This window comes from Toxotes jaculatrix, chromosome 16 (genome assembly GCF_017976425.1).
Source record: "Toxotes jaculatrix isolate fToxJac2 chromosome 16, fToxJac2.pri, whole genome shotgun sequence".
NCBI classification, from domain to species: Eukaryota; Metazoa; Chordata; class Actinopteri; family Toxotidae; genus Toxotes; species Toxotes jaculatrix.
In genome coordinates, this window is record NC_054409.1 from 4,443,538 (window position 1) to 4,460,133 (window position 16,596).

Here is a 16,596-nt window from a genome sequence, read left to right on the forward strand (position 1 = left end):
GGGGCTATGTAAACGGAAACAAAGGAAAACCATAATAATTTGAATTTTATAAGCAACTGAAAATCGAATCTGTCCATAGGCTGCATACACAGCTGGTTATTCAGCCGAGTGTTAGCTCATTACACCTCTGTTCAGAGTCCTCCAGCTCTCTGTGGTCAGTATCACTGTGTTTTAATGCAACTCATCTCTCAATTTGGGCTATTTTGGTGTGGATGGGGGGCTAAAGCAGAGACAAAAAGGATGTGCTTAATGTGGATGTACTCTGAGAGAAGAATTCTAAGTCTGTAGGTGGTATAATACATGAATATAGGAGTGAGCGTATGATGTTTATTTGAAAATTAGTAGTAAGTAAGTAAACTTTCTTTATTTAGCACTTTTCACAGATAAAGATCTCAAAGTGCTTTACAACAAAAGCGCAGAGATAAAATAGATAAAAATAAAACAATTAAAATAACACAACATAAATACTACTTAATAAAATAATGTAAAACCAAACCAATAAAATAACATAAAAACAAACCATTCAAATAATATAAGCAAGCCACCCAGTCAACTAAAAGCTAAATGTATGTGAGAGGCCTGGAAGGTGGTCAGGCTTACAGGGCCCCTCAAACTGATGGACACACAAACCAACAACAACATTACTATCCTCACAGCGAGGTAAGAAAAGAGAAATGCGGGTGGCTGGACTGCAAAGGCAACGTTTTAACTGCTCAGCTAGCACACAAGTAGCACATAGGAACATTGAAATAGATCTCATGCTGCTCCATGACATCCTCCATCAGGTCTACAGTTTCCTAGCCAGGTCTGGCTGGCTGCCTGTACTTCAGCAGGGTGTCATGGTGATAATATCACTGTGACAGGCTCTGCTATATCTTTTCACAGCAGTGTGGAAGGTCAGACCCCCCCCCCCCCCCCCCCCCCCAGACAGTTTTTCCTGCTCATTAGCCAAGAGGACTGCTCATCCAGTTAATGCCTCTCTCTACAGCACAAGATCATTATTGTAGCAAACACTAAGTCCTCTGCTATTGGCACTGCCTCTACACTGTAACAGAGCATTTGTGCTTCAAATAATTGCTCTATGTTTGACTTGGATCCTTTTCTGATCAAAATTGCATTAAAAAACTCTTAGGGCTTTTAATATGCACTATCACAAACTGAGAATCAGAAACTTGTTTTCTTGTTAAGTGTTTGAGTGATCTGTTGAGAATGTGAGTGGTTGAGAGTATGATAGTCTTCATTAGTGCTGATTAACATCATCATCATCTTCACGTCACTAGATCTTCACCATCATCATTGTCAGAGCCAATCAACCCCGCTTGCCAGGGGATTTACACATTATCATCACCACCCTCAACCAGGATGGAAAACTTCCAAGGTGGTGGTCGGAACTTGAGTGCACTTAACAGTTAAAACATAACAGAGTTTGATTTCATATCAGATAGATACCAGTTTGTTCATGTTAATGACGATTCCTCCATTTATACTAGAGTTAGTCATGGAGTTCCACATGGTTCTGTGCTTGGACTGATATTGTTCACCTTATGATCTATGGAACTAAGCCCATTGGTTCCTTCTGGAGGAGGACACATCACAAGAATATAGTTTCATTTCTTGGGGACAATTGTCAGTGGTGGATGAATCCATATTTGGTGCTCCTGTGAGTATTTCTGGCAAGAGTAGGGTGTACAGTGTACATGGCTCATTAATGTGCTTGTGATGGTTTTTAAACAACAATGGAGCTCTACAGCAGAGAGGACTAAGACACACACAACACATTCATTGTTGGTTTAGGTCTGCACCAGACCAGACTTATTCTCTGTATATCCCTTAATATGATGTTTTTATATTGAAACAGATGTTTCAGTCAGTATTGTAACATGTTTGGTGTGCTGCTTAAATTCATATCAGTCAAAGAAGGATTTCTACAATACTGTAGAGATGTAAGAAATCTGTACTGAGTATAAAATACAGGAGAGCACCAAGTACCAGGCTACAGAATCAAGACAGTTTATGGAAAACGGAAATATTAATACAGAAATTAATATATGGCGAAAAAATAATAATAAAACATTCCCTGTTTTTCATGATTTGAAAAAGATCCTGCAGAAAGTGTCATCAAGAACCTATGGGTGATTTCACAGACTCTTCATGTACAGTTGACTTGCATGTGGTCAGAATCCTTTAAATGTACCTTGTGAAGTTTTCACTCTAAACAAATATATATTCAACGTTCACCAAAACACCTTGGAGCTGTTGTCATTTACACCAGTTACACCCAAATTTTCACCCATTCTGAAGCCTGAGCTCTTGTGTTCAGTTCCATGAAAAATCACCACGCAGTCAACAGACAGACCTGACATCCACAGTCTCTTCCCCTTACAAAGAGCTGTACTGCACCATATTGTAGTGACTAAGAGGGCTCCACCACTTTGACAACATGGAAGCATTTAGAAAGAAAAACAAACAGCAACACATGACTGCTGCTATCTGCTACAGCAGCAATGGAGGATGGTGGGAATACATTCTCATGGACCCACTTCACTGGACTTCCTGCAGGACTTACTGCATTATAATCTTGCTACACAGTAATTTTAGATTTAGTATTTCTACTGTTCTTTGTTTATGACCACATTTCCCCCAAAATATCCATTAATGTGTTCAGTGCTTTGTAGCTTTACTATTTTTTAAAGACATTTGGGATTAAGAGTCTTCCTGCATACTACATATTTCAGCAATGAAAGGTCAAAATGACAAAAATAAGCCCCAGACTGAAAGGAAAAAATTCTTTCAATATCCCACATCTGTCGTTACAATGAGGTTTGAAATTTTAGCAAAAAAATCTGAATGGTAAGATAGAAGATAAGATAGAATCCTACCCTTTTCCTCAATCAGCTCTGTAATTGCTGTGTCTTCTCTTAGTTCACTGTAAGATGAGAAGTGTGCCACAGGTTTTGACCTCCCATCCGAGTTATTTCTGTCATGACCATGTCTAAATCAACAGGTTGACAGATGGACCCCCGCATAGTCATCCATACTAGTCAGAAGGTAATGGTTCTGAGCTTTGTGACCTCCAGCGTCAATCTAGGGAGACCTATTAAATTACCACATACCCTGGGAATGTCTGCAGCATGTTTCAAGCGAGATCTAAGCAAATAGAAGAGTCATTGGTTATTTTATCTGTCACTGTAGAATTAACCGCTTAACATTCCTGCCAAATTTGCCTGTCAACTTTCAACACAAAACAAAGGCGACAAAACGAAGAAACAAAGGAGAAAAAGAGGGATATATTTTCAAACTGGAACGATCCGATTGCAACTTCTGATCATTTATGGACCTTTTTGACTGTATTTTGGACCACTGGACGTGATTCTTTGGACATTTCTGGCCAAAACAAAACATTTTTGTTGTTGTTGCTATGCATGTTGGAACTGTAGGGCGCATAGAGTAAAAATAAAAACAATAAACATCGACATTATTATTTTGATGTTTTTTAGAAAATGGTTTAGTTGTACCTACGGTTCTTGTTGTATCTTGTAAATGTTTATATCATGACATCCCATTTTGTTACTTCTAGGCTGGATTACTATAATTCCCTATTATCAGGATGTCCAGTTAACTCTCTAAAAAGCTTCCAGCTGATCCAAAATGCTGCAGCGAGAGTACTGACTGGAATTAGCAAGAGAGCTCATATTACTCCTGTACTAACTTCTCTTCATTGGCTTCCTGTAAAATCCAGAATTGATTTTAAAATCCTTCTCCTTATAAATAAGGCCCTCAATGGCAGGTTTGCTTATGGTTCCCAAAATCTCTAAAAGTAGAATGGGAGGCCGAGCCTTTAGCTATCAGGCCCCTCTCCTGTGGAACCAACTGCCAGTTTGGGTTCGGGAAGCAGACACCCTCTCTAATTTTAAAATTAAGCTTAAAACCTTTTTGTTTGACAAAGCTTATAATTAGTTGTAGATACAGTCCTAGTTATTATGACTAAACTTATAGTTAGTCACAATTATCTCTATAGACACTGTTACACTTAAGGATATAGCCCTTAGTAGGGCTGGCTCAGGTAACCGAATAATTCCATAGTTATGCTGCTATAGGCCTAGGCTGCTGGGGGACATCCCATGATCTACTGCGCACTTCTTGTTTTCTCTCTTTCTCTCCTCAGACCCACTCTCACATTTATTAGCCTTTATTCCATGTCATTAACTCTGTGTCCTCTCTGTCCCGTAGTCCCTTTCTCTGTACCTTTCTGCAGGTATCTCTGGCTCCGGAGCTGCATGTTCTATGGTCCTGGCTCCACCCACCTGCTGCTGTTTATTGTTTACAATGATCTATTTCTAACATGTTTAATGTTCCATTCTGCTTCAGATAAATATTGGATTAATATTCTATGCAGACTGTAATGTAAATAATTACCAATCATGTGCTGAACTGTTCACTAACTGTAATGTAAATGCTGACCCTCTAACATTGTCCATTGCCAACCCTGTCTGTATTATGCTTCATGTCCTTCTCTTCCTCTCCTCCATTCCTAGCTGTCCTACCTTCCTCCTTTCACCCAGCCCGGCCATCAGCAGGAGGGTCCCCCATCTGAGCCAGGTTCTGCTCAAGGTTTCTTCCTGTTAAAGGGGAGTTTTTCCTTGCCACTGCCGCCTTAAGTGCTTGCTCTGGGGTCAGGCTCTGGGTCTCTGTAAAGCCCTTTGAGACAATTTTGATTGTGGAAGGCGCTATATAAATAAAATTGAATTGAATTGAATTGAATTGAATTGAAAATGATGTTCCAGAATTACTGTAACAGACAGATGTGGGTACATTTTGATGTTGTTGTTAATGTGTTGTAAGTTAATGTGGACCATTTGTCCAAAGTGTGTGATGTAGTGTGTATGCTGTGCACTGCAGATTACAGCATCGACAAAAAAACAGGAAAAGCTAGTCATTGTAACTTCAAATGCTGAGTTGAATGGTTTGGCTACTGAACTGATCTTGTAATGTTACAGCCAATCTTTGAGCACGGTCAGTTTTACTCAAACAAATTACTTTTTCCATGATCGACTTTGGTTTTCGATGCTAAGTCATAGCCATATGTGGGTTAACAGTAAAACTAACTGAAGCCCATTGGAACTCTCAGTAAGCCGCAAACAACGGAAAGTTCAGCACACACACCGGTGACCACACCGGTCAGACAGTTGTTGAGCAGTGGTGTCCAAACTGTTCCACAAAGGGCCGTGTGGCTGCAGGTTTTTATTCCAACCGATGAAGAGCATACAGTTTGACCAATCACACATGGCCCTTCATGGGACAGTTTCGACACCTCTGATTTTGAGTCTCTTTGTGGTCATCTTGCATCTCTTTGTACTCATTTTGGGTCTCTTTGTAGCTGGTTTGTGTTCTTTAGAGTCATTTTACATCTCTTTGGAGTCATTTTGTATCTCTTTGTAATTGTTTTGTGTCTCTTCATACGCAATGTAGGCCTCTTATGGTTGTTTTGCATTATTTTGTGGATGTTTTGTGAATAATTTCAATTTTGCAAATGAAGCACCTCTGATGACAAATGGATTTCTGCCAAGTCACCTTCAAATACTGCTACAGTCACAGCCTGGTGTTAAAAAAAACACAGTAGCAGTTTCAGAGGTACAGTTGTACCTCAGATAAACCTTTCCTTCAACAGAACACACGTTTTTTTTGATGAAAATATTAATTTCAGTTCTGCAGCTCGATGGGTGATAAATGTTTTCGTTCCTTCCCAGCAGAGAACTATGTTGCATGGTGGTGTGATAGAGTTTATGTATCATCATCATATTTTGTTTGTTTTGACCATATCTGTGGCCTTTCAGTTAACAGGGTGCTATGACTTTCACTGAGGACTGCTTCACTCTGCCTCTTATCACCATCTGAACAAGGCTCATGCTCTGACTGTTGAGCAGGGGGGGAGCCCATGAACTGTGTCAAACTGTGGGGAAGATTTTGAAAGACTGCACAAAATATGTGTAAAATGTATTCAGTGCATGTTCTATGGAGAGAAAGAAGTCTCAGAGACACAGGGTCATAGTATAGAGGCAAATATTTCTACTACTACTCTGAGCGGATTGCACATAATAAAGGCAGACTGTCCAAACTCAATACAAAACTTTGTAGTTATTTTGGATGTCTGTGGTCATTTTGAGTTTTGTGTGATTTTTGTCTCTTTGTGGCCATTTCGCATCTCTTTAGAATCATTTTACAACTCTGTGTAGTCATTTTGGGTCTCTGTAGTCAATTTGCATCCCTTTAGAGTCATTTTGTATCTCTTTGTGGTCATTTTGCATCTCCTTGTAATCATTTTACGTATCTTTGTAGTCATTTTTGTACTGATGCAGTGAGCCTTCCCTCTCCCTATGAGCAGATACTCTGCCAAACACAAAACAAGTGGGTTACCATCACAAACAGCATGCAGGTGAAAATATTTTTATGCACACTCTGAGCAGATGCAAAGTGCAGCAGATACATTACAGTTTTGACTGTAGCAAGAATTCATTGTCTGGAATCAAAGGAAATATATGTTAGACTTCACGTACAGTGAGATTAAAATCACTGATTCCTTTTGCCCTTTAGTTTCAGCTTCAGCGTCTGGGGGAAAATATGCCTTTTACTGCAGCTTGGGTGAACTGACCCTTTAACTTTCAATAATACACAATGTTCTTGAAACAGAGACAAGTGGACAGCTCGAAGTAAATCAGTTGACACCTGGAATTAACAAGCATCTCCACATGCTATGCAGACTTTCATCTCCAGTACAAATAAAGGAACAGTCAGAAGCGTGAAGGATGAATAAAGAATGCTTTGCTACCTATTCTTTTTTACTTTTACTTTTACTCAAATCTTGCTCAAAGGCTACTAACAGCTACCATTCCATTTGTTTTTATTGGCTCTTGTATGATATACGCTTTAGTGATGATTGGATTTTCACTTTAAGAAATCAAAATGATTTTCAACCAGATCATGTGAACTTTGAATATTGTATTTGCTCTCTTGGACAAAAAAAAAAAAAAAAAAATGGCAGAGCCTCACCACTCCTATGACAGACTGGGTTTGTTCCTCTGAGTGTTCCAGACAAACCAAACAGCCCACGTTGTTTGATGCACTCGTGATTTATCTCTATGGGCTTTTCAAATATTTCAGATATCATGAACAAAGCCAGCTCACACAATGTGCAAATTATATTTGTTTGCAACGAGTGCATACATCTGCTTACACAGAGGACATCAGTTGAGAAGGTAGCCCTTTGGTGTGGACCAGGACACACTTGCGTCCTAAAAGAATGTGGCCATATGCAGCCCAGACCCCCTGCAAACGTGGTCTGAGTGATCAGACTTGCTGGGTTTGCAATTCATTAACAAACATTACTGACCAACAAAATCAGGGCACAGAGGGTCACACCCACTGTGAGTACGGGCTGAGCAGAGTGGAAATTTTTCCCTGGATACCCCATATAAACTGCTACTTGTTGTCAGCTTACACACTGTGTGGCACAGCCAGCATTTATCCTTCCAGATGGAGCGTGGAGTGTTGAGATCACCGGCTGAACTTTGAATCACAGTAAACATTATGGATGTCAATATTGATGGTGCTCTACAGGAGGTAAAATGTCAAGAAGGGCTCCTGAAGGCATGTTCCATTCCAGTGAAGATTGTCAGTGTTGTGCTCTGTTACACGCACATCTGCAAACAGCTCTATACATGCTGATGTCCCACCAGTCTAATGGTGCTCGGACCTTACGTGTCCAGTATACCATAAAAGCTATCTATACAAAACTTTTTTTTTTCTTGGTGCGTTGTCCAAATACTAAAAAATTATCTATAGATTTCTGGCTATTTTCTCTGGCAGGGGCCAGCCAGAAGGGCGGAGGAGTTTTTCTGCTTTGGAATAAGCTACTTCACAGGGGCCTGATGTTTTTCCCAGTATTTGGTCCAAGAGGATTTACTTCCATCCCATTTACAAATGCATCTGTGACTGAAATGTGCAAGATATCCATGTAGCTGCTCTCCATCAGGGGGATAGACTTTTGAATTGAAGATGTGGATTTTTTTTTTTAGCAACATCTTGTCCATTGAATCGAATGGAGAGCTTCAAAGTTCGTTCTTGACCTTATAAACAGCAGACAAATGTCAGCCAATCAGTTGGCAATACATGTTTCTGTCATAGTACCTGTATGGACTGCAGGATATTTCCCCTCTCCTTGTGTTCTCCTGTTTTCCCCTTCCCCATGACGCTTGTGTCTGTCTCTGGGCGTGGCAGCAGTCCCTGCACTTCTTCTGCTCCTGCTCCAGTCAACGTCACCTTCAGACTGGATCAGTACCAGCTATTTTGAAATCTAACAGACTCTTTACAGACTCTTTGACTTGTCAAAGCAGGAAAAGCAGAGGCTGGAATTAAAGATGTTAACACTGGCTGGCATGACACTGACACACATGACACTGGCATGACTTACTGGAATGCTTAATGGAATGGAGACTTGCTTTTCCTGCTTTGACAAGTCAAAACAGGTTTGTTCGGTGTCTGTGCAAGAATCAATCACTAGTGATGACCACACAGTGCGTGCAGACTTGATCCCAACTTGCTCTTAAGTCGTGTAAAATGTAGGCAGCAATGACCTCGGGAAGTCAAGGCAGCTGCAGGTTTTAGAGCCAGCCACCACAGTGGCTCTCCATGGACATAGAATCAGCTTCACACAGGGGCACCACTGTCATTTACCTTTAACTATTTCAATGGGTTGCCCTCAAAGGGTCAGAACAAACAACCAATGTGGCTGTTCTGGTTGGACACAGGACAGACAGATGTTGGGTGTGGTTTGAAGTATTCCTGCTTCATGGATGTAATATTTACTGGTAAGACAGACATGTGTACAGTGGAGTAACTTCAACCAAGAACAGTACATTCAATTAATTCAATTTCTGTTTTACAGCAAGAACATACTGGAGAAATACCTGCTTTAAAATGATGTAATAAACTATTACAAGGGTAATATTGATGTAATACCTTATTAACCATAATTTGGGGTTTAGACCATAAATGCTGTCATGATGATCAGATCATTCTGTGTAGCATTTTCATAGTCACTGTAGTCATAGTCCCTGTCACACAAGAGTCCCAGCTGATAGAATGGTCTGATAATACTGGAGACCGGTGTTATCCCATTTATTTATTCATACGATGTTTACTGGGACAACAGCATGCCTGCTGTTACTGTAACATTCCTGAGGGTGGCAGCAGAGGATCATTTCTTTGATGTTAAACACTGGATTCCCCTGGTAAAAACGACAGCGCCTCAGGTAGTACAGTTTGAGTTTGTAGATGTCTGCTGGTCTATAGACAGCACCTGTACTTCATTGTGGAAGTTGTGGAATTTTTTTTTAAATGTACCTGTGCTTAGTGATAATAAATTTAGGATTGTGTACACATTTTCCCACATTCTTTCAGGTTGTAAAACTCTCCCCAGTGGTGTTTGAAGAAAATAAAGATTATACCTTATGGTCATTTAGAACAGGTGTCCCCTTGGATGAACTGTTGTCTGGAACTGCTGATCTGGAAATATCTTAGATGCCCTGGGAGTGAACCCCTTTTGGTTGTCCTGACTATTTACAGTCGCTGTGATCAGAAGATATCCTTTATTGTTCCTCCTGCTGGGGGAAGGTATTTATGGCACACTGACTACAGAACACTACAGAACACACTGTGAACTGTATGTCTTGTCTCCATGCTGTATGAAATTAAAGACTTGATTCACAGTACCCGGTCTAAGTTTTCCCTCTGCAGGATTAGACCCTGACATTGTTTTCACAAAGCACACACAAGGAAATGCAAAAAATTCCAAATATACAGGCAACAGCAAAAAACGTGAAAGTATGCAGGAATTACAAGGAAGATCTAGTTTTCATCGCATGCCTCACCAATGTAACTTAATGGCGTCAGTGTGTGTAACAGGCTGTCACGACACTGCAGTTGACTGTGTGACTGTTCAGAACATTTTGGTGCCATCTGCTGTTTAAATCCTCCAACCCCCAAATTACACACTACCCACTGTGATTTAGCTGTAAGCACATACTGGTAGAATATCAGAATATCTTTTAAGCAGTTATGCAGTATATGAGTATAATTTATACACTTATAACGTATTACAAACCTACCTGTAATTTCTGTTGGTGTGGAGTCACTAAGAACATTTACTCACACTTATAGAATTTGGGAGTAAACCTTCCATTTCATGCTATTTGTCGTCCACTTTGGGAAATATTGTGGCAAGTGGTAGAACGTAGCTAAGTACATTGACTTAAGTATAGTCATTAAGTACAAATTTGAGCTACTTGTACTTGGGTATTTCCAATTTATATGACTTAATAATTTGACTCCACTAAACTTTGACTGCAAATTCTGATTAATATTTTGCATAAAGACACAGACAATAATTTTTACCCATGGTTCCCAACTTTTCTGAGTTGTAATCTCCCATATAATATCAGTGTGTAGTGATGGTTCCATATTTCAGATTTCTATGACTGGTTTGCAGTTCCACCAAAGATCATTTTCTCTTGTAAACTTCTTAGACTATCAAAAATTAAAAAAAAAGAAAAAAAAAAAAAAGAGAAAATTCCAGAAACTGAAAACAGACTTGTGTTTCACTACCTGGAAAGAAGACCAATCACTTGAACTGGAGCATGTTTACATTGTAGCATTTCTCCCTTTGTTAAAGTGGATACTTCTTACACTCTGGAAATCAAACATAAAGCTATCTTTTATAAGCCATTTCACACTTGAGAGAGCTTGAATTCAGCTGAAACAAGTTCATTCTGAAGGTACACATCTTCCGTGATTTGTATGTTGGCACCATACTGAGGTTTTGGGTTATCAGCTGCTACTTTTTTCCATTTCACTCTCAGTGGTGGGGTTTGAAATGCATACACACAAAACATGTCGTGATGACATCTGCGGCGGGGAAGTGTTTGCAGCATATCACCAATTGCAAATATGGACAAGTGTACTGGGAGCAGAGCGGCATATTTTCAGTGACCTATAATGTTACAAACATACAAGGACTTCAAACACATTATCCAGCCTAAAAGCAACATAGTGTTTGCTGCCATGAAAATGAACTTAATCCAAAAAAAAAAAAACATTTCAACTGCATTTCAGCCTGTCACAAAAGGACCGGCTGACATCATGTCAGTAATTCTTTCGTTAACACAGGTGAGAGTGTTGACGGGGACAAGGCTGGATATCACTCTGTCATGCTGACTGACTTAATAACAGACTGAAAGCTTTACAGGGAGGGTGGTGCTTGAAATCATTGTTCTTCCTCTGTTAACCATGGTTACCTGCAAGGAAACACTTACAGTCATCATTGCTTTGCAGAAAAAGGGCTTCACAGGCAAAGATATTGTTGCTAGTAAGACTGCACCTAAATCAACCATCTATCGGATCATCAAGAACTTCAAGAGTGAGAGGTTCAATTGTTGTGAAGAAAGGCTTCAGGGAGCTCAAGAAAGTTCAGCAAGTGCCAGGACCGTCTCCTAAAGCTGATTCAAGGTCAGCTTTCTGTAACTCTCTGTATGCTCAGAGAGCTTTAGTCCTTTGTTACCAATATCATGCAGTTTTTTAATTTGTCCATTGTAACACACAGTTAGGGTGTGGAGATTGTAATTGATTTATCTTTAATTACTTTGGAATGGTAGTGGTCTATACATGGGACACGGGAAAATAAATGAATTGCTTCCTTTGCCATGAAGTTAATTTTGCAAGAGAAGGGAAATCTTCCTCCCTCTGAGCCTTTGGCTTCCACCTCTAGATCAAGAGGATCATAAGTGTTAATGAATTAAGCTCAATTTAAACTGCTAGTCAGTGTGATCTTTGCACCCTTCTTAAGTTGAGCCTTGCAAAAGGGACAAAGCTTAAATGTTAAAGCAACTGTATTATGTGTTATTTGTTTCAGGTTGGAGCAGATAATGTAAGGTCTCTCTACAACTAACTTAAAGGTGGATCTAAATTTCAAAAACTTGACACAAAGTACGAAAAAATGGACATAGAGTACAAAAACTTCTGATGACAAAAGTGAAACTCAAGGTGGAGACACTAGAGTATGAAGAAAGCAATTCTATAACTGAATTTATTTCCAGGCATGGGGAACGAACAGTAGAACAAAAGTAGAACAAAAGCTTTCATTTGAAAATTTCAAATGAAAAACAAATGGCCTATTCTTTGAAGGAGAAGGGGGAAAAAGCAGAAAGGTCTGTTCTTAAGGCAAAAAAAAAAAAACCTGGAGCAGAGTCCTGTACTACAAAGCAGGATTTGGGGTTAGTGTGGTAATTTCAGGTTTAACTCCAGGTACATCGCCAGTATTCAGAGACTATCAAAACCCTTTGGCTGTCCCTGCTGTCTTCTTATGTGAGAGATACAGCGTTTAGTCCCACAGACAGTTTGCGTTGTCTTACCATATTGTACAACTGGCACTTTTATGACGGTGGTGATGCAGAAAACCTGAGGAAGAACACAAGCACAGTCCGGCAAGGGACACGAAAGGGGGGGGACTGAAATTACCAACAACGCCACCTGGGGAACTGCACTCCAAGAAATACCATACCATAACATAAATACTCATCTTGAAACACTAGTTTGTGACTCATTCAGTTTTTTTTTTTAATAAGTGCACATTTTATAAATGTAGTACATGTATTACACCCTGAAAAGGGGAGATATTAATAAACACTCTCAAACACAAAGCTTCCTCTCTGGCAGCAGGATCGAGGATCTTGTATCGTTTTCAAAATTGTTCACACAGTTACAAAATGTCTTTAGATGCAACATATTACAATAAAATGATCAGTTTCCTTTACAGTATTACAATGATTTCAAATTTAATTTAATTTTTTTTTTAATCTAATCAAATCAAGCACAATCAAACAGCACACAATGTATACTGTAGCGGTGCTAATCACGTGCCTTCCGATGCTAGCTACCGCAGAAACGGGAATTAGCTGCCGGCTAACCGTACCTCAATTAACAGAAACGGTATAAATAACGTCAGTAAAACTTGCTCAAACACTCAAACTGGTTAAGAGAACATCAGCAATATGTGTCAGCAAACGTATCGAAGTTCAGGAGGATTGATACTCATTTTTTTTACCTGAAAAGGGGAGATTTTAATAAACACTCTCAAACACGAAGCTTCCTCTCTGGCAGCAGGATCGAGGATGAAGCATCGTGGCGAGAGCTCCCCCTGTCGGACCTCACAGACGTAACTAATCAATAACAGATTTTTAATCTCAAAGAATCAACAAGTCGATCGTAGATTAATTCAGTAAATGTAGGTATATTTAAACCTTTTTACATGTTTTTGAAATCCACACGAACTGTTTCTAACATTTTAAACCCTTTTGCAGGATTTTTACATTTTTTTTTACCCATTTGCACTCTTTTTCTACATGACTGCTATTTTAATAGGACATTTTTACCTTTATAGCCATGAAGTATGATAAATGAATTTTCTGTGTCACTGTCTATTTTAAAGACAGTTTAAATGCTCGATGAGCTTCTGTACTCACTGCATGGACAATAAAAAAATAAAAAAAAATCTTCAATCTATCACACATGCAGCTGCAGCGATTCACTGTAACCATTGGAAAGCCGGATACATACAGTTATAAATATAGTCAAGACAGCTGCTATCTTTACAAGCACCAAGGCACACAAAACAGGATGTTGAAACAAATCGAAAGAGTTCTTATCCTTAATCATCAACAAGTGGCATCTGTATTACTGTAGTAATATCTGTGCTATTAGAGACTAGACCAGGGGTCGGCAACCTTAAATACTCAAAGAGCCATTTGGACCGTCTCCCACAGAAAACAAAACACCCGGAGCCACAATGACATGAAAAACACTGAATCCACTCCATCTTCAGTGAGGTGCTCTAAGGTGCATCATCTACCTCGGCCCATCTCTTATTCTGTTTCTTTTTTTTTTTTTGTCCGTGGTGGAAGATGAAGAAACCAAGAACCGTTGTACTTATTAGTGTTGACACTAAAATTTAAGATCTTTGCACTTCAAAGGCTCAAAGTGTCGTGGAATGTGGAATGAGTAATACAGTGATAAACCTACAGGCTCAGTACTTAAACACAAGTGTCATAGAAAGGCTCTGTTGAGATACTGCACATGACGTGGCAAAACCACAGTAAAGTGTTGTAGGCGGTGTTCTTTGGGTCTTTGGTGTTGTAGGCGGTGTCCCTGTCCTCTGTCGTCCTTGTGTCTTTGGTAATGTACATGTGTCCTGGTCCTTCTCTTTGGTCCTGGGGTCTTCGGTGTTGTTGGCAGTCTCCTGGTCATCTTGGGTGTTTAAGGCCGCAGTGTGTAGTAGTCAGTAGTCAGTAGCCACATAAATACAATCCTCCAATTTCTGTAATGCTTCCCACAAGGTACCTATCAGCCCAGGAAGGGGGAAATCTTGTGAAGACCACACAAGAGCCCCAAATGTGTGTGTTTGTGAGTATTTTTGTTAAGTTTGCTGTCATGTTACATGTGACAATGGAAAAATGAGTATGTCTAATGTGAAAGGTGTCATGGACTCAAACCTCAGTTCCATGGAGCTTTTTTTTTCCACAAACTTTCATCAACTTAACTACTGTTTTCAGCAAGAACAGCAAACAGCAGACAGACAAGGTTAGCAACAAACTGATGAATGTCTTAAAACAATACTGACCCTCCCATATGTACACTGAAAGATCTTTAATTATTCCTCTTGTCCATACCAGGTGTAAAAAAAAAAAATCACGTCCTGACATTGTTTCAGTGTAAGTGATGGGGTTCAGCTGAACTGAAGAACACATTTTACACAGAACCAGGACTGTGGAATATAATCACCCACCTCTTGCACTGAAACTGCTTTAGGAAGGGATCTCTGTACTGCCAGTATAGTCAGGAGGAATGATTATGGACACCTACAACTCTTTCTATATTCAGTTGTGCTCATAGGTTTACATAATTTAGATACTCTGGAAGAAGTACCATTCTTTAATGAAAACATTGTCATAGTCAGGAAGTAATGCTCTGTCATTTTGTCTTGTGTTCATGTTGTCCTGTGAGTTTTGCTCTTGTTTCAGGTTGCTTGCCCTTCCTCTTGTTTCCCGCCAGTGTGATTGTTTTCCCCGCCCTAATTGTTTCCACCTGTTCCCCATTACCTTGTGTCTATATATTGTCTGCGTCTCCCTTTGTTCTGTGCCAGTTTGTCTTGTCCTTTGTCAAGAGAACCAGCATCTGTATCTAGCTCTTGTATCCCATGTCAGGTTTTGTTATTCTTTTGTACTTTGATCGTTCTTGTTTTGATCAGTGGTCTGTGGCCTTTGTTTTTCATTGTTCCTCATATGAGTGATTTTTTTGTTTGTTTTGATCTTTTGTATTTGTGCCTTTTTTGGGATTCACATTTGAGATTGTGGTGGAAAAATACTTTCTCCCTGATGAGAAGTGAAATAAAATTCTTTAGATGGTAAACAAAATAAGGTTTCCAGAGTAATCAGTTTCTGCAGAAAGGACAGAGCTCAAGCAGCAACGAGCCTGGGAGTTTGGTTTGGAGAGGCCTTTTTATCCGATCGCACGATGGACACAAGTGGAACTGTGATTTTAACATGAATACTTTATTTGCAATATAAAAACAATCTAATGATATACATGATATACAGTCAGTAGAGTGTACTAAAGTAAGCTACATATGCTCACACATACTATGCATACTCAAACACTATGTTTATTTAAAACTTAAAACTACTGTGTGTGTGTGTGTGTGTGCAGAGAACAGTAGCAAAAAGACTGGCAAAACTCTGTTCAATTTCTGCTTTATTTGGTAGCGTGAAAACATAGAAACACACAAAGCATAGAAAACGTGCTTTTTGTGTTCCTTGCATGTGGTTTTGGTCAAATAAAAGCAATTAAGTGTGTGTGTGTGTGTGTGTGTGTGTGTGTGTGTGTGTGTGTGTGTGTGTGTGTGTGTGTGTGTGTGTGTCTGTGTCTGTGTGTCTGTGGCTTCTTTCTTAATTTACCCCTCTCGTCTTTCTTTTCTTTTGACAGTGTGATGACTGACTGAGCGGCTGAGGCAATCACATTTCAGTAGAAACAGGGATCAGTTCAAATCAGGAGGGGCCGCTCGTATCCCCCCTTAATATGCCAAATATTAGTTTGACCCAGTCCAGCGGTGCGGAATCATCCCAGACTAACGTTACGTTCCACTCTGTGCCACCTGCGGCTGCAAGGACAGGCTGCTGCGGTACACTGATGCTGCATTTTATGGGGTAAAAAAAATGTTCCGACCACCGGGAAACCTCCCGATGGCCAGCCCGCCCCTGGATAGATCTATTACAGGGCGACAAAAGAACACTAGATTTTTAATGACACTGAAAAGAATTAAATGATTTGAAAAACATATACAGGTAAGCAAAAATGTTCAGATAAGTTTGGAGCCATAAACAATAATAGGATTTATTTACAGGAGCATATTCTGTGCTGTTCCCATGTCAACCTGTAAAATACACTGAACAATGTCGCTTTGAATTTTTAACTATAACTTCAAGCTATTCAGAT